Below are 23,979 nucleotides of genomic sequence, written 5' to 3' on the forward strand. Positions count from 1 at the left end.
AGACTCACAACAGTAGATTTCAGAGATAGAATAAAGAATAAGCAAATTAGAAGACAGGACAAATGAAATTGGATGTTCAAAAGAATAAATAGTAAGAAAGATGGAAAAATGATTTTGGGGAAATGACAGACAAAATGAAACATACAAACGTAAGAATTACTGGTGTTCCAGAGGGAGAAGAGAAAAGAGATAGAAAGGCTAGTTGAATATATAATGGAGGAAAACTTCCCAACCCTTATAAAATACATACATTACATACCAGGGAAACTATATAAGACTGAGCTCAGACTACTCAACAGGCACCATGGTGGTAAGAAAGCAGTGTTATGATATATTTAAGATTATGAACAAGAAAGACTTCCAGCCAAGAGTTCTTTCTCCTGCCAAGTTGTCCTGCAAAATTGAGGGAGAGATTAAAATCATCACAAATAAACAACGGCAGCAAGAACTTGCCAACAAGGGACCGGCCCTACAAGAAATATTAAAGGGAGCTCTGTCAAATGAACAAAGACTAGGGGGGGAGGTACGGAGGAGGGTACAGAATTGAAGAGCATTAGCAAGTGTAATTTAAAGGATTAAAAAGTTAGAAAGGGAAAGGAATATATAGTTCTGATCAATAAAAACTGTAAGATAAGATGCAAGACCCAAGAACCGTTTTTTACAGAAATAATTTTGAATGCTGAAGGACTAAACTCACTAATTAAAAGACACAGATAGGCAGAATGGATTAAATATATGATCTATCTATATGTTACTCATAAGAGATTTATCTTAGACCCAAGGATACAAGTAGATTGAAAGTGAAAGATGGACATGTTTGCTCTATGTGAGTTGTAATCAAAAGAAAGCACAAGTAGATATAATAATATAAGATAAAACAGAATTTAAATGTTGTGATATCATGAGATAAGAATTTCATGTTAATAGTAAAGACATTTGTATCTTTATATTTTCTTGAAACCAAAAACTTGAAAACATTCAGTAACACAGATTATTACCTTGGCAAAGCTGATGTCTATAATAACACTCTACTTGATATTTTGAGAATGTACAGTTTTGATAGCTAATCAAATGGTATTTAAGTATTTAATATTTAGAATTCAAGAAACTCTGATATCTGTACCTGTAGATTTTTTGTTTACTTTAATTTTAAATTGGTTTATAAAACTACAGTGATTATATTTTACTTAAAATGCCAAAAAATAAAGTGTGCCATTCAGTTATCAAAAAAAAAAAAAAAAAGGAATTCAATGGACTGAGTGTCAAGACAATATATAGGAAAGGTAATCCAAGCACAATCATGAAGCACTTGTAAGCTATTTAACAAGGTCAGACTTTCATAAATGTAAAAACCTCTGTTATGTAGCATGAAGAGTGATTTGAAGGTCCAAGAATAACACTGAAAGGCCATTAGGAGGCTTTTGGAGTAATGCAGGTATTCTAGTTGGCTAGCTGCCGGAATGCAACACACCAGAGATGGACTGGCTTTTAATAAAAGGGGATTTATTTTGTTAGTTCTTCAGAGGAAAGGCAGCTAACTTTCATCGGAGGTTCTTTCTTATGTGGGAAGGCTCAGGGTAATCTCTGCTGGCCTTCTCTCCAGGCCTCTGGGTTCTAACAACTTTCCCTGGGGTGATTCCTTTCTGCATCTCCAAAGGCCTGGGCTGAGCTGTGAGTACTGAGATGAGGTAGGCCGAGCTGTTTGGGCTGTGCTACGTTGTGCTTTCTCATTTAAGCACGAGCCAATTAAGCCAAACATCATTCATTGCAGCAGGCACGCCTCCTAGCCGACTGCAGATGCAAATCAGCAACAAATGAGGTTCACATACCATTGGCTCATGTCCACAGCAACAAAACTAGGTGCCTTCACCTGGCCAAGCTGACAAATGAATCTAACTACCACAGCAGGTAAGCAATAATTGTGGCCCAAGCTAGGTTAGTGAGAGTAGGGGCTTAGAGAAAAATGAACACAAGATATATTTAGGGTTTGCAAGTGAAAATTTGAAAACAAGAAAGCATGATCAATGCAGAGAAGCCATATACTTTTGACTAAGAAATTAGTCATTTATTTAAAGTTAAAACAGATTAAGCTTTTTTCAAAGCTTTTGAGTTTTCAAATTTTCAATATAATCTTCACTTTTATAAATATGAAGTAATAGTCTGATTTGGCCTTCTCTCTCAGTCTCGTGCTCAATATTGCACTGCGTTCTTTCATTGCAATTAGCAGTTTTTTCCTGTTTTTTTCACCCCAGCATTAGTAAAATTAGTCAACTGAAACCCTCTCCAATGTAATGTGGAAACAGACACATAAAGGCCTTAGCAGAAAAAATAGTGAAAAACTTACTATTTTTTTTTCTTTCTCTAAATTTAATCAATCTTTTTCAAAAGTATGTGAGACTGGAGTGAAGATGGCAGCTTAGCAAGGTGTAAGATTTAGTTTGTCCTCTGGAACACCTACAGTACAGAACAGTTCCTGGGGCCACGTCAGTGACCAGACACACAGCGTACCCCAGTCTGGACCAGCTGGACCGGCTGCGAGCGCCCCCAGAAACATGAGTTCCCCAAGTCACAGCATCCGGTGCCCCTCCCCCACAGGCTGCTTCCCAGAGGGGAAAGAAAAGAGACTTTACCAGCAGCAGGGGCTGAGCACAACTAAGCTTCAAGTGTGTAATTAATTCACAAATTCTGACTACTAAAAATAGGCCCCCAGCTCAGGTGAGCCTGGTCAAAGCAGAGGTTGCTCATTTTTGCCCCAGCGCTAAGGGGGCAGAGCTGACAGAAAAAGAAACAGAGGTTTTTGTGGCTGTGTTTCTACGGAGGCTTGGCTGCCCTTGGACACAGTGGCAGGGCTTCTCAGGCTGCAACTGCCCCAGGCATAGGCAGAAACAATCTTCTTTGAGAGCTTGTCTGGAGCCTGTGCCTTCCCCAGGGGAGGTGTGAGGCCCAACTCAGGTGGAATCCCACCCTCAAGGAATTCAGACACCAGGGCTTGGTAATTTGAAGTCATTAAAACCAGCCTACAACCTCTTCTCTAGCTCCACCACGCCGCCAGCATGGAGAGTCTGCCAAAGTTAAAGGTACTGCATCATCTTATGCTGGTGGGACCTGCAGGCAGACAAGTGCCACATACTGGGCAGGACAGGAAATTGGAAAGCCCAGAGGTTTCACAGGAAAGTCTTTCACCCTCCTGGGTCTCACCCTCAGGGGAAACTAATGCAGGTGAATCTTTCCTCGGGACAGGAGGCCAGTTTGGTCTGGGAAAATCGGCCTGGGGTCTATAATACCTAAGCAGACCCTCCTAAGATGGGGGTGGGGAGGGGAGGCACCATACAAGCAGGGTAAGAAACAAGAAAAAGAAAACTGAAAAAATTCTCCTCTCTTGAACAAAACCTAAGCTAGTGGTCCAGAACAAGCTAAACTGAATGTCAAAGAACAGATAGACAACAAATTCATCCAGCAAGAAAACCCTAGGTAAAAGAAGTGAAAATAATCTCAGGAATAAACTAATTAAGGTAATTAAATGCCTAGACACCAGCAAAAAATAAATCACACTAGAAAAATTGAAGAAATGGCCCAGTCAAAGGAACAAACCAACAATTCAAATGAGATACAGGAGTTGAAACAATTAATTCAGAATATACGAACAGATGTGGAAAACCTCATCAAAAACCAAATCAATGAATTGAGGGAGGATATAAAGAAGGCAAGGAATGAACAAAAAGAAGAAATCGAAATTATGGGAATGAAAGGCACAGTAGAAGAGATGAAAAAAGAATGGAAACCTACAATGTTAGATTTCGAGAGGCAGAAGATAGGATTAGTGAACTGGAGGATAGAACATCTGAAATCTGACAAGCAAAAGAAAATACAGGAAAAAAAACAGAAAAATATGAGCAGGGAATTGAATGACAATATGAAGCACACAAATATTCGTGTTGCAGGTGTCTCAGAAGCAGAAGAGAAGGGGAAAGGAGGGGAAAACTAATGGAGGAAATTATCACTGAAAATTTCCCAATTCTTATGAAAGACTTAAAATTACAGATCCAAGAAGTGCAGCGTACCCCAAAGAGAATAGATCCAAAGAGACGTACTACAAGACACTTACTAATCAGAATTATCAGAGGTCAAAGAGAAAGAGAGAATCTTGAAAGCAGCAAGAGAAAAGCAATCCATCACATACAAGGGAAGCCCAATAAGACTATGCATAGATTTCTCAGCAGAAACCATGGACGTGAGAAGACAGTGGGATGATATATTTAGATTACTAAAAGAGAAAAACTGCCAACCAAGAATTCTATATCCAGCAAAACTGTCCTTCAAAACTGAGGGAGAAATTAAAACATTTTCAGACAAAAAATCACTGAGAGAATTTGTGACCAAGAGACGAGCTCTGCAAGAAATACTAAAGGGAGCACTAGAGGCAGATACGAAAAGACAGAAGAGAGAGGTGTGGAGAAAAGTGTAGAAAGGAAGACTATCAGTAAAGGTAAAAAGAAGAAAAATTAGATATGACATATAAAATCCAAACGAAAATGGTAGAAGAAAGTACTACCCATACAGCAATAACACTAAATGTTAATGGATTAAACTCCCCAATCAAAAGACATAGACTGGCAAAATGGATTTAAAAACAGGACCCATCTATATGCTGTCTACAGGAAACACATCTTAGACCCAAGGATAAACATAGGTTGAAAGTGCAAGGTAGGGGAAAGATATTTCATGCAAATAACAATCAGAAAAGACCAGGGTTAGCTATACTAATGTCCAATAAATTAGACTTCAAATGTAAAACAGTTACAAGAGACAAAGAAGGACATTATGTATTAATAAAGGAACAATTCAACAAGAAGACATAACAATCATAAATATTTATGCACCAAGTCAGAATGCTCCAAAATACATGAGGCAGACACTGAAAAAAGAAATAGACACATCTACCATAATAGTTGGAGACTTCAATTCACCACTCCCATCAATGGACAGAACATCTAGACAGAGGATCAATAAAGAAACAGAGAATTTGAATGATACAATAAATGAGCTAGACTTAGACATTTATAGAACATTACACCCCACAACAGCAGGATACACCTTTTTCTCAAGTGCTCATGGAGAAAGAATAGACCATATGCTGTGTAACAAAGCAAGTCTCAATAAATTTTAAAAGATTAAAATCATACAAAACACTTTCTCAGATCATAAAGGAATGAAGTTGGAAATCAATGATAGGCAGAGTGCCAGAAAATTCACAAATATGTAGAGGTTCAACAGCACACTCTTAAATAAACAGTGGGTCAGGGACGAAATTACAAGAGAAATCAGTAAATATCTCAAGGCAAATGAAAATGAAAACACAACATATTAAAACTTATGGGATGCAGCAAAGACAGTGCTAAAGGGAAATTTATTGCTGTAAATGCCTATGTCAAAAAACAACAAAGGGCAAAAATTGAGCAATTAACTGTCCACTTGGAAGAAGTAGAGAAAGAACAGCAAACTAACCCCAAAGCAAGCAAAAGGAAAGAAATAATGATTTTAGAGCAGAAATAAATGAAATTGAGAATATGAAAACAATTGAGAAAATCAACAAAACCAGAAGTTGGTTCTTTGAGAAAATCAATAAGATTGATGGACCCTTAGCACGACTGACAAAAAGAACCTTCTTTTTTCTTGTGGCAAATAAATTTCTGACCCCACAGAAATAAAGGAAGTAATGACAGCATACTGTGAACAACTTTAGGCTAATAAACACGACAATGTATATGAAATGGACAGCTTTCTAGAAAGGCATGAACAACCAACTTTGACTCGGGAAGAAATAGATGACCTCAACAAACCAATCACAAGTAAAAAATTAAATCAGTCATTAAGAAGCTCCCCAAAAAGAAAAGTCCAGGACCAGACGGCTTCACAGGTGAATTCTACCAAACATTCCAGAAAGAATTAGTACCAATCCTGCTTCAAACTCTTCAAAAAAACTGAAGAGGAGGGAAAGCTACCTAACTCATTCTATGAAGCCAACATCACCCTCATACCAAAACCAGGCAAAGATACTACAAAAAAACAAAACTACAGACCAATCTCTCTAATGAATACAGATGCAAAAATCCTCAACAAAATTCTAGCAAATCGAATTGAGCAACGCATTAAAAGAATTATACATCATGACCAAGTAGAATTCATCCCAGGTATGCAAAGATGGTTCAACATAAGAAAATCAATTAATGTAATACACCATATCAACAAATCAAAGCAGAAAAACCACAGGATCATCTCGATTGATGCAGAAAAGACATCTGACAAAATTCAACATCCTTTCCTGTCAGAAAACACTTCAAAGCATATGAATACAGGGGAACTTCCTCAAAATGATGAAGGGTATATACAGAAAAACCCACAGCTAAGATCATCCTCAATGGGGAAAAATTGAAAACTTTCCCCCTAAGATCAGGAACAAGACAAGGATGTCCACTATCACCACTGTTATTCAACATTGTGTTGGAAGTTCTAGCCAGAGCAGTTAGACAAGAAAAAGAAATACTAGACATCAAAATTGGAAAGGAAGAAGTAAAACTCTCACTGTTTGTAGATGATATGATACTATATGTCGAAAATCCCGAAAAATCCACAGCATAACTGCTAGAGCTAATAAATGAGTACAGCAAAGTGGCAGGTTACAAGATCAACACTCAAAAATCTGTAGTGTTTCTATATACTAGTAATGAACAATCTGAGGGGGAAATCAAGAAAAGAATTTCATTTACAATTGCAAACAAAACAAAACAATATTTAGGAAGTTTAACTAAAGAGACAAAAGACCTGTACAAAGAAAACTACAACAAATTGATAAAAGAAATCACAGACTACCTAAATAGATGGAAGGGCATACCATGTTCATGGATTAGAAGACTGAATTTAGTTAAGATGTCAATTCTACCTAAATTCATTTACAAATTCAATGCAATACCAATTAAAATCCCAACAACTTACCTTTCAGAAATAGAAAAACCAATAACCAAATTTATCTGGAAGGGCAGGGTGCCCCAAATAGCTAAAAGTATCCTGAGAAAAAACAAAAATGAAGTCGGAGGTCTCACGCTACCTGACTTTAAGGTATATTATGAAGCTACAGTGGTAAAAACAACATGGTACTGGCATAAAGATAGATACACTGACCAATGGAATTGAATAGAGTGTTCAGATATAGACCCTCTCATCAATGGACAATCGATCTTTGATAAGGCAGTCAAGCCAACTCACCTGGGACAGAACAGTCTCTTCAATAAATGGTGCCTAGAGAACTGGATATCCATATGCAAAAGAATGAAAGAGGACCCATATCTCACACCCTGTACAAAAATTAACTCAAAATGGGTCAAAGACCTAAACATTAGATCTAAGACCATAAAACTGTTAGAAGAAAATGTAGGGAAATATCTTATAAATCTTATCCTAGGAAGCGGTTTCCTAGACCTTCCACCCAAAGCAAGAGCGCTGAAGAAATAAATAAATAAATGGGAACTCCTCAAAATGAAACACTTTTGCACATCAAAGAATTTCATCAAGAAAGTAAAAAGACAGCCTACACAATGGGAAACAATATTTGGAAACGATATATCAGATAAAGGTCTAGTATCCAGAATTTATAAAGAGATTGTTCAACTCAACAACAAAAAGACAGACAACCCAATTACAAAATGGGAAAAAGACTTGGACACTTCTCAGAAGAGGAAATACAAATGGCCAAAAGGTACATGAAGAGATGCTCAACTTCCCTGGCCATTAGAGAAATGTAAATCAAAACCACAATGAGATATCATCTCATACCCACCAGAATGGCCATTATCAATAAAACAGAAAATGACAAATGCTGGAGAAGATATGGAGAAAGAGGCACACTTATCCACTGTTGGTGGGATTGACAAGTGGTACAACTGCTGTGGAAGGCAGTTTGGAGGTTCCTCAAAAAGCTAAATGTAGACTTGCCATATGACCCAGCAATACCATTGCTAGGCATCTACTCAAAGGACTTAAGGGCAAAGACACAAATGGACATTTGCACACCAGTGTTTATAGCAGCATTATTTACAATTGCAAAGAGATGGAAATAGCCAAAATGTCCATCAACAGACAACAAACTGTGGTACATACATACAATGGAATATTATGCAGCTGTAAAGCAGAATAAATTTATGAAAAAGTATGTCACAACATGGATGGACCTTGAGGATATTACACTGAGTGAGATTAGCCAGAAACAAAAGGACAAATACTGTATGGTTTCACTAATATGAGCTGACATTAATGAATAAACTTGGAGAATTTCATTGGTAACAGAGACCATCAGGAGGTAGAAATAGGATAAGATATTGGGTAATTGGAGCTGAAGAGATACAGATTGTGCAACAGGACTGAATGTAAAAACTCAAAAATGGACAGCACCATACAACGTAACTGTAATACAATTATGTTAAAACACTGAATGAAGCTGAATGTGACAATGATAGAGGGAGGAAGCCTGGGGGCACAAATGAAATCAGAAATAAAGATAGATGATAAAGAATGAGATGGTATAATCTAGGATTGCCTAGAGTGTATAATGATAGTGACTAAATGTAGAAATTTAAAAAACATTTTTGCATGAGGAAGAACAAAGGAATGTCATTACTGCAGGGTACTGAAAATAGATGGTAATTAATATTTTTAAATTTTACCTTATGTGTGAGACTAAAGCAAAAAATGTTTATTTTTTTTATAATGGGTCAATAATGTGGGGGGCTAAAGAATATGGAAGGATTTGGGTTTTCTTTGCTCTTCTAATTTCTTTTTCTGGAGTAACGAAAATGTTTTAAAATTTATCATGGTGATGAATGTACAACTATGTGATGATACTGTGAGCCATTCATTGTATACTTTTGATGGATTGTATGATATGTGATTATATCTCAATAAAATTGCATTTTAAAAAAATCAACAGTGACTATTCTTAGCATTAATTTTCAAGTTTGTGTTTTGAATTACAGACTATTTGTGATCTTTAAGATAATGTCCCACCTCTAACTTCTTATTTTGTTGCTATGATATTAACATCATTGGGTTTCATTTTCATTTTCTGTTTCCTGTTGGTATTATTCTTGATTTATAAATGGAAAGTAGGAAGAAAACTCTTAAGGGCAATGACTAATAGGAGATTCTGTACCTAAACAGATTTTTGAATTTGTTTCCATTTCTGTGAACTCTGCCACTTTCCTAAGTAGCTCTGCCATACTGCAAATGTTCAATTATCTACAAAGCTGGCCTCAATAACTAGGAAGACACCCAGGATAAAATCTGCTCCTAAAGGAGACTACCAATATTTCCTTTTGGCTTCATGAAACATTTAGTTTCTCTACAATGATTAACATGTCTCTGTTGTAAAAAGTAATTGGATATCAGGCAAGGCATACATGAAAATGGTACAAACAAGACGACGCAGTAAGCAGAAAAATCCAATCAGCAAAGTTCCCTTGGTACAATGTCCTGTATCTAACATTCACAAAAAAACCGTTAGCACAGAACATAATAGTAAGAGGACATGGACCTGAATAACACATTTGCATTTCCATATAAATTTTAGACTCACACATTAATTTCTTCCTCAAAAAGCCTGTAAGGATATTTGACTGGGGCTACACTGACTATATGGCTCAACCAGGGGTAAAAGAAATCTCAAAAACCATCAAGTCTTCTAATTATGAACAGGGTATATCCCCCATTTATTTAAGAATTCAATTTTTCTCAGTATTGTTGTATAGTTTTTTGTGTAAAGGTCTTTCATTTCTTCCATTAGGTTCAGTCATTTTTTTATGCTGTTATAAATGATATATATGATATTTTTTATTTCATTTTCCTATAAATGTAGACTTACAATATGTTTATCTGATAAAGGATTCTTATCCAGTATATAAAATGAACTAGTACAAATCAATAATATCCACAGCAACAACAAAAAGCAATTTAAAAAGGGCAAAAGACTTAAAGCAACAGTTAACCAAAAAGATACAGAAATGGTCAATGGGCACAAAAAGTGGTGAGCCACACCATTAGTCACCAGGAATGGTCACCAGGAAACTGCCAATTTAAAACTATAATGGGGAGCTATTTCACACCGACTGACAATACCAAATGTAGATAAGGATGTAGAACAACTGGAGTTCTGATACACTGCTGGTGGGAAGTGTAAAGTAATTAACCATATTAGTAATTAGTTTGACAGTTAAATATATACCCACCCTATGACTCAGCAATTCCACTTCTGAATATCTATGGAAGAAAAAGAAAACTTACATAAGAATGTTCATAACTCACAATGACCAAAACCTGGTATAACACAAATGTATATCAACAGATGAAATGGATGAACAAATCATTGTCTATTCACACAAAATTTAAAAGCACAAACTATTATACATACACAACATGGATGAAACTTAAAAAGCATGTTGAGTGATATACGACAGACACAAAAGAATACCTGCTATATGACTTCATATATACAATGTTCAAGAATAGGCGAATCTAATCTACAATGGAAGAAATTAAAAATGGTTACTGAAAGGGAAAAGACTGAGTAAAAAAGAGTATGAGGGAACTTTCCGGAATTATTTTATATCTTGTTTTGCGTGATGGAACACAAGGACATACAATTATCAAAACTCTTCAAAGTGAACACGAGATTGGAGATTTTTATTGCAGATAAATTCCCCAAGTCCTTTTTCTCTCCCTAAAGTTAAGAATAGCTGGGAAAATTATGGGGTTACAAAAGAATGAGGGATATAGCAGACACTTTTATTCCCCTTCCAATATCTAGTCCTTTCAATCATTACTAAGAGGATTCTAACTTTGTTTAAGGGTTTCATCTGCGCTATTAGAGATCCTGACCTTTCCAGACTGCCCTGCAGCTAGGCACAAACGGGGGTCCTATTCCTGGGCAATGAGAAGGACACATGAATCTACTGGCCAGGGCTTCCCTAGGGTGATTTCTTTCCTCATAAAAAAAGGACAGACTAGGAAATATGTCTTCTAATATTATACCTTTTTTTTTTCTTCCTGTCTGGAGCACAGCTGCTCATACAGACCTAGGAAATTCTTGTATTCCTTGATACAACCTTATCTTAGAAAGCAAGCTATGGGGACTCCAACTCGGTTTACAATGAAATGACTTTGTGAGTTAAGGTTTTTTAGCCATCAAAATAAAAAGAAAGCAATCTCGAATGCAAATCAAGGATAACATATGCACTGCCACATTAAAGTATATATAAGAATTTAATATATAATACAAGTGATGCTTCAAATTAATGAGGAAAATAGACCATTCAAAAGATGGTATGTCCTGGCCCATGCACTTCCCCAGAACAAAACAAACAAATAAAAATTCAACAAATGATGCTGCAATAATGGGATATTCACATGGAAAAATAATGAAATGTGACCTCGCAATATAGCATAAAAAAAAAAGATGGTATAGGCACAACTAGCTAACGATTTGGGGAAAGTTAAGTTAAAATTGCTACCTTACAATGTACAATGTACAAAATAAATATAAATATATAGAAATACATAAATATAAAAGATTAGGAATGGTCTTTCTAAACATCACCCAAAATCTCACAACCATAAATTTAAAAATTGTCAGATTTAGCACCATAAAGATATACAATTTCTGTATTATGAAACACATCAAAAAAGCTAAATTGAAAGATAAGCATCAGCTGAAGAGAAAATACCATAACATACACAAAGGATTAATAGACCTAACATAAAAAGCGCTTACAAATCAATAATAAAAATACAAATAACTAATTACTGATTATATATGTAGAACGGAGTGAGCATATATTAAGGATGTTTGCATTCCTTTCTTGTAATTTTTTAATTAATAAAAAATTATTAAAAAGAAATACAAATAACTAACCAAAAGAAAAACTAATTGGAAAATGGTCAGAGGGTTGACATAAAAATACCAATGATAGTAAACAGATTAAAAATGATCAGCCTTGTAAGAGAGAACAAAGTCATGAAGTATGTAACAACATGGATGAACCCTGAGGACATTATACTGAGTAAAATTAGCCAGAAACAAAAAGACAAATAATGTATGGTGTCACTAATACGAACCGACATTAATGAGTGAACTTTGAGAGTTAAAGTTGAAAGCACAGGATATTAGGAGACAGAAAGCGGTGAAATGGCAGTTGTATGATATATTAAGATCCTGAAAGAGAAAGACTTCCAGCCAAGAATTCCGTATCCAGCCAAATTGTCCTTCAAAACCGAGGGAGAGATCAAAATTTTCATAGACAAACAAATCCTGAAATAATCTGTCAACAAGAGACTGGCCCTACAAGAAATATTAAAGGTAGTTCTACCACTTGGAAAAAAAAAGACAGGAGAGGGAGAGCTGGAGGAGGGCACAGAATTCAAGAGTACCAGTAAGGGTAACTTAAAGGATAAAAAAGAGTAAAAGGAAAAAGAATATATAGATCTGACAAATAAAATCCAAAAGAGAAGATGATGGATTCAAGAAACACCTTTCAATAATAACTTTGAATGTTAATGGACTAAATTTACCAATTAACAGATACTGATTGGCAGAATGGATTAAGAAATATAATCCACCTATATGCTGTTTACAAGAGACTCATCTTAGACAAAATAGACTGAAAGTGAAAGGATGGAAAAAGATGTTCCATGCAAGTTGTAAACAAAAGAAAGCTGGAGTCACTATACTACCATCAGACAAAATAGTCTTTAAATGTAAAGATATCATAAGAGACAAAGAAGGACACTATATATTAATAAAAGGGACAATTCACCAAGAAGAAATAACCATCATAAATGTTTACAATCCCAATCAAGGAGCTCCGAAGTACAAGAGACTGACAATGGCAAAACTGAAGGGAGCAACAATCAGACAGAAGATCAACAAGGAAATAGAGAAGTTAAACAACTTGATACATGAATTAGACCTAACAGACATACATAGGTCACTGCACTCCAAAAAAAACATCAGGATATACATTCTGCTCTAGTGCCCACTGAACATTCACCAGGATAGATCATATGCTGGGGCACAAAACAGGTATTTATAAATTGATATTATTCAAAGCACTTTCTTTGATCACAATGGAATGAAGCTGGATATCAATAACCACCAAAGAACTTTCACAAATATATTGATTAAATAACACACTCTTAAACAACCAATGGGTCAAAGAAGAAATTGCTAGAAGAAATCAGTAGCTATCTGGAGATGAATGAAAATGAGAATACGACATATCAGAACTTACAGGTGCAGGAGAGGCTGTGCCAAGAGGGAAATTTATTGCCCTGCATGCCTATAAAACAAGAAAGAGCAAAAATTGAGTACTTAACTGTGTACCTGGAGGAACTTGAGAAAGAAAGCAAACTAACCCCAAAGCAAATGGAATAAAAGAAACAACAAGGGTTAAAGCAAAGTTAAATGACTGGGAGAACAAAATAACAATAGAAAGAATCAATGAAACTAAAAGATGGTTCTTTGAGAAAATCAATAAAATTGATGGGCTGTGGTAATTAATATTTTAAAATTTTAATTTATGTGTGAGATTAAAGTAAAAAATGTTTATTTAGTACAAAATTTATCTTTTGACTAGTGCAGTTCCTAATATAACTTATACAGACAGCTTAATTGAACACCATAGGTCATGGAACCTTGAGTAGGGCATAAGATTTTGTATGTTTGCCCAGAGTGATGCCCCAATAAATCCCAGAGTGATTTAAACAGTGAGCTAAAAAGTATTTGCAAAGTCCCCTTGGGGAAATGGTGAGAAAGGGGGAAAATTCAACTTCCCCAAGTGGAGAATTCTTGATATTCTCACAAGCAGTGGGGACAACCAAAGCAATAGATGGAGTCCCCAATCTTGGGGTCTGTTCATATGAAACTTAACCTCACAAAGGATAGGTCAAGCCTACTTAAAATTGGGCGTAAGAGTCACCCCAAGAGAGCCTCTTTTGTTGCTCAGATGTGGCCTCTCTCTCTGCTGACATAGCAAGCAAACCCACCACCCTCCCCCTGTCTACGTGGGACATGACTCCCAGGGGTGTGGACCTTCCTGGCACCGTGGGACAGAAATCCTAGAATGAGGTGAGACTCAGTGTCAAAGGATTGAGAAAACCTTGACCAAAAGGGGGAAGAGTGAAATGAGACAAAATAAAGTGTCAGTGGCTGAGAGATTCCAAACAGTTGAGAGATTATCCTGGAGGTTATTCTTACACATTAAATAGATAACACCTTGTTAGTCAAGCTGTAATGGAGAGGCTGGAGGGAACTGCCTGAAAATGTAGAGCTGTGTTCCAGTAGCCATGTTTCTTGAAGATGATTGTATAATGATACAGCTTTCACATTGTGACTGTGTGATTGTGAAAATCTTGTGTCTGATGCTCCTTTTATCTACCTTGTCAACAGACAAGTAAAAAATACGGAATAAAAATAAATAATAGGGGGAACAAGTGTTAAATAAATTTAGCAGATTGAAATGCTAGTGCTCAATGAAAGGGAGGGGTAAGGGGTATGGTATGTATGAATTTTTTTCTGTTGTCTTTTTATTTATTTTTCTGAATTGATGCAAATGTTCTAGGAAATGATCATGATGAATATGCAACTATGTGATAATATTGTGAATTACTGATTATATATGTAGAACGGAATGAACATATGTTAAGAATGTTTTTGTTTGTTGTTATATTTAAAAAATTAATTAAAAAAGGAAAAAAAATGATGGGCTGCTAGCAAGACTGACAAAGAAAAAAGGAGAGACGATGCAAATAAACAAAATCAGAAATGAGAAGGGGTGTGTTACCACAGACCCTGAAGAAATAAAAGAAATCATAAGAGGATACTATGAACAATTATATGCCAACAAACTAGACAACTTAGAAGAAATGGACAAATTCCTGGAAACACACAAACAAGCTACACTGACTCAGGAAGAAATAGAAGATCTTAACAAACCAATCACAAGTAAAGAGATTCAATCAGTCATCAAAAATTTTCCTAAAAAGAAAAGTCCAGGGCCAGATGGTCTCAAAGGGAATTTCATCAAACATTCCAAAAAGAGTCACTCTTACACAAGCTTCAGTTAGACATTGCTACCTATTATAACATGCCAAACCCCAACCAAAACCATTCTAGCAAATCCTAAAGAACACCTAAGGCAATATATAAGATTCTACAAAGATTCCATGCACTAGGGTAAATTTCCAGAAACCTACACCCTCCAGATGGGTCCCTGGACCAGATAAGTCCTGAAATCTAGAGGGCCAAGCCTCTCCAGAACATCAACTGGTTCTATCTCCCTACCCCATATTACTGACAGACCCTTCCAACATGAAGTTAGAATGGCCATTGCCCAAATACCCCTAATGAGTCGAATAGAAAAATCAAAGGTGATGGTGTAGTTATACAGAGAATGTAGTGTTTAACAAGCGAATATGATTGCTGAATCATTAAACTGATATCTGTTTTAGTCTCCAGTATCACAGAGCAGCTAGAAGTAAAAACCTAAAATTCCACAATTATAACCCATACCAAACTCTGAAATCAGTTCTACAATTTATTGCTGTGCTTTGAAATTTATTGGTTTTTTGTATATATGTTATTTTTCACAAAAAAAGAAAAAAAAAGTCAATTGTGATGATAAAAAGCATTTATTCCTTCTAGCCTCATATATTCTGGAGTAGCTGAAAGGGAAAATCTGAGAGGATGTGGTAGTCCATGATAAACTCTGGGATCTGTCCTGTAACTACTTATTGAAGAGTGCTTTGAAAACTATTGCTTTTTTCCTTTCTTTGCTGTGTATATATGTTATATTATACAATTAAAAAAATGCATTTAAAATGCCTATAGTGACCTGTAACACCTGCCACGACCACCCGCCCCTAGAGCCTCCCAGGGCTTCACCTCCTCCTCCTCCTCCTCTAACAGCTCTGCTCCAGCCACGGTGGCCTCCTTGCTGACCCTTGGACATGTCAGGTCTGCTCCCAACTCCAGTTTCCTAGACTTGCTCTACAGTCCGCCTTGGCCATTGTTTTCCCATCGCATGGTTCATACCCTAACCCCTGCAGGACTTTGCTAAGGAGTGACCTTTTCAAAGAGGCCTTCCCAGGGCACCCCATTTCAAATGACAACTCCTTCCAACATTCCTTCTACCACCATTTGACATGCTAGATAGTTCGGTTGTTTCCTTCCTGGCTGTTTCCCTCACTGGAATTAATGTTCCATAAGGAAAGCATTTTTGTCTCTTTTGTTCATATTCATTTTCCTGTGCCCCATAAATTGAGTAGGCACTCAATAAAGATTTGTTGGGTAAATGCATTAGACTGAGGGATGACTGGAACTAATAAGCAATGAGGATGGGAGAAAGCATTTCAAGCAGAGGAAACAGCATGTTCAAAGGCCTTGAGGAAGGAAAGAATAGGGCACATCTGAAGAACTAAGAAGTGCATACAGCAGGGCACAAGGGAGAGTAAGTAGTATGAAGTGAGGCTGGAGAAGTAGGACAGAACAAGTGGAGCTGTGCAGACCATGTAAGGAATTTTGGTCTTTTTATAGGAGCAACCAGGGAGTGACACGATCAAATGTGCCTTTACAAGTTTCCGGCTTCAGAGTGAGATGTGGATTATGAGGAAATATTCTGGAGGGGTGGGAAGATCAGTGAGCAGATTAGTGCCAAAACTCACGCCACAGACAACCTCAGATGGGCTGAGATAGAAGAGGCAAAGAAAAGGAGGTAGAATCCAGAAATATGTAGAGGATAAAATCGACAGATCTGGGTCACTGTTCCCAGAAGGTGTTAAGTGAAAGGGCAGTTCCAAATTTAATTTTTCCTTTCTCAGTTGAGAACTGAATGAAGAAAGGCACCAAGCACTGAGTTGGGAGGGGGGGTGATAAAGGAGCAAGAGGGGAACATTGGAAGTTGAACCAAAGCACAGTTCTGGAAATAATGAATTTGAGATAATTCTAAGGCATCCAAGTGCAAGTATTCAGTTAGCAGTTGGCTATCCGGGCTAGCGTGACCAGATCATGGAAAGGTGGGGTATGACATGCAATGTGGCATTGATTTTACTTGAAACTGATGTAACATTAATGCAAAGGCTTTAAGTTTCAAAGTAGCACGATGACCAGAGTGTGTTGAGTGGATAATTTAAAAGTATTGGCAAAGTCTCTTGAGAGATGGGAGAAAAAACATATAACTATTAAACTTTACCACCAGAGAAATCCCTGATACTGTCTCAGACGTTAGGGACTCCTAAGTCAATAGGCCAAGCCCTTGATCGTGAAGCTTGCTTTTGTGAACTTATTTATGTAGCAGAGAAGTCTACCTATAGTTATGCTTAAGAGTGACTTTCAGAAAAGCTTCTTTCTTGCCCAGATGAGCCCTCTCTTCCTGAGCTAACTCTGCAAGTGAAATCATTACCCTCCTCCCTATGTGGGACATGACATCCAGAGGTGAAAGTCTCCCTGAAAACGTGGGATATGCTCCCAGGAATGAGCCCGGTCCTGGCTCTGTGGGATCGACAATGCCTTCCTAACCAAAAGGGGGAAAAGAATTGTAACAAATAAGGTGTCAGTGGCTGAGAGAGCTCAAATACAGTCAAGAGTCTACTCTGGAGGCTACTCTTATACAAGCTTCAGCTATACATTTCTATTTATCTGGGTCTGCCAAACCTCAACCAAAACCATTCCTACTAACCCTAAAGAACACCCAGGGCTTTATCTGAGATTCTACAAAGGTTCCATGCACTATGATTAATTTCCAGAAATCTACAACCTCCAGAGGGATTCCTAGACCAGATGAGTCCTGAAACCCAGAGGGGCCAGCCCCTCCAGAATATCAACTAGTTCCATCCTCCTATCCCATATTATAGACAGCCCTTTCAAACATGAAAAAGTTAAAATGAGCATAGCCCAAATACCCATAGAGATTGGGAGAAAGATTAAAGGAGAAGGTGGAGTTATAACAGAGAAAATAGGATTTAACAAATGAGTATGACTGCTGAATCATTATATCGCTATTTCTTTTAGTCTCCAGTATCTTAGAGCAGCTAGAAAGAAAATCCTAAAATTGTGGAAATGTAACCCATACCAAACTCTGAAATCTCTTCTATAACTAATTGCTGCAATGTGTTTTGAAAATTATTTCTTTTTCTGGATATATGCTATTCACCATAGAAAATAAATAAATGAAAAAGATTACAAAGTAATAGGATGAGATCTGTGATTCTGAAAACTCGCACCACAGCATACACACTTGATTGGGGGAGGGGGCAACAAGGATGTGCTGCAGTAGATTAGGTTAAGAGATGACAGCCTGAATAAGCGCAGGGACAATGGGAAAGTTAAAAAGAGAACAGACATTCCCTTGTCTTCAACCCGCCATCCGCACAGCCACTGGGGATTCTCCTAACATGTAAACCAGTTCATCTCAGTACTGCACTTAAAATCCACACTCCTCAGCCCAGTGCTGGTTCCTTCCACAGTTTGTTCTCTGCCAACTTCTTCAGAATTCCCTCACCTCTCCACTCTGTGTCAAGTTCCCCAAACACACCATTCTGCTTCAATCTCTCTGTTTTTGCTTATGCTATTTTCTTCTGCCTTAAAAACACAACTTTTTTGGGGGGGGGGGCAGGGGGCGGTACTCACCTCTTCCACTGTGAGAAACAGAAAAGTGCTGACATCTCAGAGCTGGTGTGATACCATCAGCCAGGTCTTAATTTGTTAGAAGCTGGCCTGGCAATCACAGTGAGGCCATGTTGCTTTCCCGAAGAGCATAAACAATCTCATGGGACACCAACAAAAGCTCATTCTGCAATCGGGCTGAAGTGAGACCAAAAAAAGACCATTTCAAATGTTTGTCTAAGCACAAACAAAAATAAGAACACTGTGCCACCAACAAAATATCATCTCTTTCTCTCTCTGATAGGAGTGACTGCTGCTCCTTTGTGAATTACAGCGTTAGTCTCAGTCTAGTCTACCTCCTTCTAGAAAAGACTGATTGAGATAATCAGCACCTAATCCAGAACAAATACAGCTTCCTAGTTTCCTACCCAGTATCATCCAACCAAAGCCCAAGTTCTGTAAGTTCTTTCTAACACCCTCTTGACCAGATGCCCCCATGGCTCCCCATGGTGCACATTCTCATTCGCTGCAATGGGTAAAAAACCTGTTTAACTACAGGTATGCTCCTGGGTGATCTTTGCTGTAGGATATGGGACACTGACAACTGTAACAGTAGGAAAGAATGGTTAAGTTTAGTTCCCATCTGAAGGTTTCTTCCATTTTCTATGTTAAGCAAGAGATTACATTATTAGCCGAAAATAAAGGGCAAGGTGGATTAATAAAATGCTTGAGGAAGATGGGAAATGTTCAAATTATGTAGGCTAGAGAGTGGGAGAGTGAGTTGACCAGAGCAACATAATAGGATGGTCAGGCTCTGTTACAGGCACAGGTCAGATTGACGGACATAAATTCGTAGTATAACAAAGCTGCCCTATTTTGCCATTTTTACTACTCAAGGAGAAAATAGTTTGGCTCAACTATGGTTTTGGTTCAGACAGGGATAAAAAGCAAGGGAAATAAAGCATGACCAAGAGAGTTATTGGATGATGGACTATGAAATCTAAACTCAGTTGAAAGGTAACAGCAGCCAGAAAGAATCTAAATGATAGAGAAAACTATGGAATTCCTGAGGAAAAACAGGCATTGCAGAAAAAAATTAGCCCAACAAGCTTGAAAAAAAAAGAGATTGGGGCTGAAGAGGTCTGTGCTGCTCAATTGTGAGGTAATACAGTATCAAGATGGAAATCTAGGCTATTAAGATAGGATTAGGTGGCACATGTGGGTGAGTGGAGTTAATCACTGCAGATGAGGTGGTCCCTTGCAAAGGTTGGGTCTTCCACATGGACACTGAAGTCAACTCAAATTATGCAAAGAATTAAGGTGGGGGAAAGATGTTGGGTCTGTAACCCAAGTCTCTAGTGAAATAGGATGAAAAATTGGTAGCAAGTAGAAAACAGCAATCATGAAGAAAGGGTGGCCCAGTTGGGCAAGATGATTCTTAAAGAAATGGAGAAGGGAAACAAAGAAATGGAGAAAGGAAACAAACAGTAGGGAGAACGCAAATGTCGAATCCCCTAGTCCTGAGATATGCAGGGTATGAGAAACAGAAATATCACTTACGCAGATTTCAAGGAAAGGAAGGTCCAGGGTTAAGGCAAAGAGAAGGAAGGAATGGCTAAGGAGAAGATGAGGAAATTGAGAAGTCTGTTTATTAAGGAGTGGTAATTTCAGAGGGTACAGAGATGGTTTAGGGAATGGGGAGTGGGTAAACAAGAGTACAGAGCTGACCCAAGGGCACAGAATAGCATGATAGGGATTACAAGAAAAGGAAAGTATAGGGGTAGGGTGCTAGCTATCAGAGCAAGCACTCAATCAGTATCTGTTCTATCAAATGGAATTATTAAGCATAATCCTAATATATTCAACTAGAAAAGTTTGAAATATAGAGTGAAAGCATGAGCCCATGATAACGAGAATGGTTTGATGCTGCTGGGTAGCAACAATAATAATTACCATGTGTGAGCACTCACTATGTGCTAGTCACTGTAGGAAACACTCCACCATTAATTAACTTAATCCTCACAACTATCCTCTGAAACATGTAACATCATTAGCCCCAGTAGCCCTCTGCACTAAAGGAGAAAATGAAGTAAAACAGAAGTAACAGAACCGAAAGTGCCCTGGAAGCTAATGGGCTTTATCAGTTCTATTTTACAGATTTGATGGTTATTGGCTATAACTCAGGGCAGCAGAAACAGGCCTGACCCACAGCTACTACACAGTCTGCAACTTCATCCAAATAATATTCAGACTGGAGGGAAATAATAATAATAATTCATGGAGGGTTCCACTTTGTGTTAGACCCTGTGTCAAGTGCTTTGCATTGATTCCCTCATTTAATCCTTACAACTAAAAGGAAGGTTATCACAATTACCCCTATTTTAAAGATAAAGAGACTGAGGCAGAAAAAGGACAGTCATTTGCCCAACATTCATGAAAGGAATCCCCTAATTAGTAACAGGACTTACCGATAAGACGTAAAGGCTGAGTATGTTACAGTGAGACACAGGTTACCACTATCACAGGACTTGAAAGGCATCAAGTCCTGCAAAATGTCTTAAAACATTAATTTATGGGATGGTGCAACAGTGGCTCAGTGGCAGAATTCTTGCCTGTATACAGAGACCAGGTACGATTCCTGGAACCTGCCCATGCCAAAAAAATAAAAAATAAAATGAAGAAACATTAATTTATGGATTATCATGAGACCTTCACATGTCTGTTTCAGAATTGGGAACCCAGTACGAAAAAGCTTTCATTAAATGCTCCCCCCAAATGGCCGTTGCATCTGTTCTTTACAGCTCAGTAACTTACTCAGAAGACACTGACACAGTGGGTCCAGAGTTAGCCCAGAGCATCAGTATTTTTTAAAAATTCTCCATAGGCTGTGATTATGTGCAGTTCAGGATGGGAATTATGCTTTATATTCTTGACTGTACCAAACCTACATCTCCCCTGCAATGTTCAGATGTTGCTAGACACAGAGGGGATCAGAAAATGAGGAAGAGAAGAGCTAATATTATAAAAACAATTCAGCAAAGAGTAAGGAAAGGCATGCTCTCGTAAAATTAATTCTCTATACTCTTCTGAGTGACTGAACTATTTCATAATAATTTCTATTTTTAAAGAAAGTTTGCAAAGAATATTACCCATAAATATTAAATAAAGCTAGCCCTAATATGCTACAAAAAGAACTGCATTTCCCTCTGGTAATTTTAATGGCACTTCAGATTCTCATAATAAAGAGTGGCTAATACGAGAAAGGTGGCTTCTTATTCAAAAGTATATAGATATGCAACAGTATATAGCTCATATGCTTATTTGGTAATATCAGCTGAGAGTGAGAGAATAAAGCTGAGTATAACCACTTAAGATCACACATTTCACTAGTGACAGGTTCCAAGCCTTTAGTCTTTATGTATATATTTATCTACCTACTTATCTAACCAATGACCAATCACACCTACTAAATGCCAGACACTACCCTATGTGCTTCACTAATATTAAATTTTACTTAATCTTCTCAACCATCCTATGAGGTGAGTATTTTTTATTATTTCCATTTTTCAGATCAAAAATGTGAGGCACAGATGCTCTAGTAACTTGTCTAAGTTTACACAGTAAGTGGCGAGGCTAGGATCAGTGACTGTGTCCAGTTCCAGATTCCAAGCTCTGAATCACTATGCTTTGTCTTCATGAACCTACAAAATGGGCTAGTGTTAAAGATTAACTATTAGAGCCTGGCTTAATTCAAAATTCTAGTGCGTCCCACTCACAGTCCCTACATGGTCCCAGCCTGCTTTTGCAACCTTGAGGACACTCTTTCAGTCCCTCTAACAGTTCATACTCTTACTCCTTCCTTGCTGGTTGTATCACCTGCCTGAACCCCTGTATATTTTTTCTGCCTATTATTCTAACTTTAAACATCATTCCTAATTTATATGTTCTAACAAGATCCTGCGCTTCTTTTCCGCATTCAATGCAAATGGAATTATGTTTTTCCTGGGTGATTATATGTTTCCTTTCTGTCTTTTCCAAGTAAACGGTGAATTCCATTTGGTCAGACACCAGTCTGTCTTTTATTCCCAGTCACAGAATTCCCAGCAACCAGCAAAACAAAATGTAAGGGCGTGGCACAAAGTATACTCTAGATAATTTATGTTGAAGAATGAATAGACTGCACTCAAGCCTTATGTTTTCTTTTCCTCTAACACAAAGCTGTACTCTCATGCCTGTACACACACCCACATGCATATATCCTGTCGCGTACAGGCAAGAGCTCTAGAAACAGGAAACCCTGTGTTACTGGCTTTGCAAACAAATACTGTAGGGTACAGGCCACCCCCCCCCCCCCAATTGGCATGAGTTTCAGATGCACAATGGGGGTTATGTTAACCCCCTGTGGAATACAGCTTATGAAAGAGAGAGAATCTACACTCCTCCTTCTCATAACCCATAAAAACTGTAGTTATTATTTGCTTCATGCCTGTCTTTTCAACGAGACTTTGTCTCCCTGGTTCAGCACCGTGACCCCAATCACGGGATTCCCAGGGTTTGTACCGTGGCAGGCACAAAGCAGGCATTCAATAATTATTAGTAACGTGAATAAACCCCTGCTGTGTGCACTTCAGGGGTGTGAAACGAGGATAGCACGAGCTGACCAGTGCAGAGTCCTTTTGGCAAAGGAGCATATTTCTTATTTACGGATCCTCTTCCCATCCAGATCCCGGCCTCCCAGGATGCTGGCCCCTTACCCAGCTCCAGGAGGAGGCACACGGAGTGTCCGAGGACCCCCTCAGACTAGTGGCCAAGGGCGTGGCGATTTCGGAGTGAAGTGCCCGCCAGGGACACGAAGCGGAGTGACAGAGAACTAGGGAACCACAGGGAGGAGGGATGGCGGGGCTGCGGCTGCATCCGACTCAGCCCGCGGGGCGCACAGAGCCGGACCCCGACCCCTTCCCCAGCAACGGTCCCAGTTATCCGCACCGGGGCTGAGAGGCTCATTGGGCGATTTCACCGCCCCTTGATTCAGCGGAGGTTGTCATTGGAGAAATATTTATCCCCGCCCACACAACCCGGAAATTCACTGCGGGAAAAGTAAACTGACGCTGGAGCAAGAGAAGGCCGAGTGGTTTCTGGGAGTTGCAGTCTTAGGTGCTTTGGCAGGTCACCAGGTTTCTTACTGGGATCGCGAATTTTTAAACTATACTTATCTCGTTGCGGAAGAGCTAGCATCATCCTCAGCATTGGGGCAAAGGTGCAGAGAAACCAGCCCTAGG

At 38.1% G+C, this 23,979-nt stretch overlaps 1 long non-coding RNA gene across 3 annotated transcripts in view; it reads right to left on the reverse strand.

Annotated features, from left to right (window-relative positions):
- The window catches only part of LOC143667350 (uncharacterized), an 80,984-nt gene extending 57,005 nt beyond the window's left edge, over positions 1-23,979 (reverse strand). For all 3 annotated transcript variants that reach the window (XR_013168004.1, XR_013168005.1, XR_013168003.1), the window contains exons 1-5: positions 23,455-23,979; positions 21,169-21,345; positions 18,725-18,898; positions 10,517-10,565; positions 10,275-10,305 (exon numbers count right to left, since the gene is read on the reverse strand). This is a non-coding gene — a long non-coding RNA (uncharacterized LOC143667350). The remainder of the gene's footprint in view (positions 1-10,274; positions 10,306-10,516; positions 10,566-18,724; positions 18,899-21,168; positions 21,346-23,454) is intronic.

Source organism: Tamandua tetradactyla, chromosome 23 (genome assembly GCF_023851605.1).
Source record: "Tamandua tetradactyla isolate mTamTet1 chromosome 23, mTamTet1.pri, whole genome shotgun sequence".
Classification (NCBI taxonomy): domain Eukaryota; kingdom Metazoa; phylum Chordata; class Mammalia; order Pilosa; family Myrmecophagidae; genus Tamandua; species Tamandua tetradactyla.